We start from the raw sequence: 3,059 nt of genomic DNA, 5'->3' as shown, positions 1-3,059 counted from the left end.
CCCTGGGCGGCTCTGAGCGCGGTGCGGGGGCGCGAGTGGGCTGACGGACGTTGGGCGGCGTGGGTGGGGTCAGCTTTCTCCTCTTACTGGTCCCTCTGAGGTTCTGCTGAATTTCTGTACCAGCACAGGTACCTCGTCATGGGGCAATGCACTTGCGGTAATAAGTTTCCTGCCGCACCGGCAGCAACAGAACTACCCCTACAGAGAGAGGGCGCACCCCGGGGACGGGTGTCTCCCTGCTCTCGGGGGGCCCTCCGCGATGGCTGAGGTCCTCTCCCCATGAGGCAGCGGGGTGTCCTCTGAACTCCTTGGGCACGTTGCCTGGGTTGAGAACCGCTGACCTAAGCAGTATCTCCCAGTCCACCTTGGTCCTCCCCGCGGAAGCGGACCTGGCCTGGCCTCCGCTGAGCTTGGGCACGAAGGGGTCGCCAGAGGGTTGGCTTGGGGCCTCGCGCTGCCGGCTGCAGGCACGGGCTTGGGTTGCCTGACTTCCCAGCGCCCAGGGCCTGCACTGTGCTCCCCGGCACCCCACTCCAGCGGCTTGATAGCGAGGATCCACTCCTGCATACCTTTCCTGCAGGGCAGCTATCTGGCAAGTTCCTTAGGGTGACCTTCCAGGAAGGGGGGCGGGGGGAGCGTCAGCTTTTCAACTGACCAGAGAAACGCCCCTGCAGAACGCGGGCTGAGGCCAGGAGGTCCCTTCCCCTGGCAGTGACCCTCTAGCAGCCTCTACTGACCAAGCCGAACGCCCTGCCAACTGCAGAAGAAATGCCCAGGGATGCAGCGCTGTCATCGCAGGGCGGGCACAGAAAAGTGGATTTGGAGCTGAGGCAGGAAGTGCACAACCGGTGGGGTCCAACCGTCCGGGTAGTGGGTTTGTATGGGTTCTTTCAAACATACTTGAACTTCCATACAACAGGAAACAGCTAATATTTTCAGCTAACAAGATGCACCCACCCTGACTGCAATTGAAGAAATCCTCACTGTGAACCAAAGGGCCCACGCCGCTACCCTGACAGCTCAGGGGAGGCCTGTGTGGTGGTCTTGCAAACTCAGAGACCTAAAGTCACCACAGGGATGGTCTGAAATTAAATTTTAACTAAAGCAGCGATGGTGGGTGGTCACCTCCTAGGCCGGTATCTTCACTGACAAGGTCAACCTTTACCTTCACTGAGCCTGTCTTTTTGCCTCTATGATAACATGCCCTTGAAATGTCTGGGCAACTTGTAACTTCCCTTTTTCTGGACCCCTTGGGGCACAGCCTAATGTGCTGGGCGCCACGACAGAGACCACAAATTCCTTCATTCTTATCCTGGAACTAAAAGCAGTTATGGTGGGTAGTTATGTCCTAGGCTGGTATCTTCACTGACAAGGTCAATCTTTACCTTAACTGAGCCTGTCTGTCTTTTTGCATCTATAATAACATACCCTTGAAATGTCTGGGTAACTTGTAACTTCCCTTTTTCTGGCCCCCCGTGGAGCACAACCTAATGTGCTGGACGCCAGGACAGATACCACAAATTCCTTCATCATCATGTTAATTGTTTCTTCACCCACCTAAGTATGTGTCTATCATTTTACTGTTTATCCGATCCCAGGGGTTCCCCCCATCCCCGCCCCCCTTTGCTTTCTCCCACCTCTCTAGTCTATCACCAATGCACTTCATGTAACCCACCTACGCCCCTTTTCCTTTGATTGCAACGTATAAATACAGATGTAACCCGTCGTTCTCAATTATCTCAATTCGTTGAGGTTCTGCTTTCTGGTGTATGTCAACAGTTTGGCTCAAATCAATTCACAAAAATTCTTTACGGGTTTGAATATTTTTTTAAACAATTGTTTTAATTATATTTTTATTGATTTCAGGGAGGAAGGAGAGAGAGAGAGAAACATCAATGATGAGAATCACTGACCGGCTGCCTCCTGCACACCCCATACTGGGGATCGAGCCCACAACCCAGGCATGTGCCCTTGACCAGAATCGAAACCAGGACCCTTCAGTCTGCAGGCTGAGGCTCTATCCACTGAGCCAAACCAGCTAGGGCGGGTTTGAATATTTCTATGTTAACATCACTCTTATCCCAAAATGAGTATATACACAGTTGCAGCAGTCATTGTATCACTGGTTATGTTAATTGCTCCTTCAATCGGTCACTGTAGCACTGAATATTGTATTCTTCTGTTAAAACTAGCCGGTTTGGCTCAAGTACGTGCCCTTGACCGGGAACCAAACCCATCAGAACAGAAAAAAAAAAAACCCTCACAAGCCCTAGCCGGTTTGGCTCAGTGGATAGAGCGTCGGCCTGTGGACTGAAGGGTCCCAGGTTCGATTCTGGTCAAGGGCACATTCCCGGGTTTTGGGCTCGATCCCCAGTGGGGGGCGTGCAGGAGGCAGCCAATCAATGATTCTCTCTCATCATTGATGTTTCTATCTCTCCCTCTTCCTTCCTCTCTGAAATTAATAAAAATATTTTTAAAAACCCTCACAAATAGGATCAGTTGATTTTTTTTTCTTTTTTATAAACATGCTAAGTCAGTTCAATAGGGAATCATTATGTTTTCAGCAAATGATACTGGAAAAATTAGTTATCCATATGCAAAAAAATAAATAAATAAACCATACCACACACAAAAATTCATGCAAAATGAATAGACTTATGTGAGAACTAAAATACTTCTAGAAGAAACATAGGAGAAATTATTTGGGTTAGGAAAATATTCCTTTTTTTTTTTTTCCTCACCAGAGGACATTTTTTCCATTGTGTCACAGAAAGAGTAGAAGGGAGGAAGAGGGAGAGAGAAGAGACATCGATTGATTGCCTCCCAATCAGGGAACTAACCCGACCCAGGTACGTGGATCGAGAAAATGTCAGTGGACAGGAACCAAGATGGCGGCATAGGTTAACGCTGGAGTTTGCTGCCTTGAACAACCATTTCAAAAGTGAAACTAAAAGACAGAACGGACACCATCCAGAACCACAGGAATGCTGGCTGAGTGGAAGTCCTACAACTAGGAGGAAAGAGTAACGCATACGGACACTCAGAGGAGGCGCAGTGCT

The sequence above is a fragment of the Myotis davidii genome, unplaced genomic scaffold, assembly GCF_000327345.1.
Source record: "Myotis davidii unplaced genomic scaffold, ASM32734v1 scaffold845, whole genome shotgun sequence".
Taxonomy (NCBI): Eukaryota; Metazoa; Chordata; class Mammalia; order Chiroptera; family Vespertilionidae; genus Myotis; species Myotis davidii.
The sequence above is the reverse complement of the archived record's forward strand: the minus strand, read 5'-3'. Positions refer to the sequence as shown.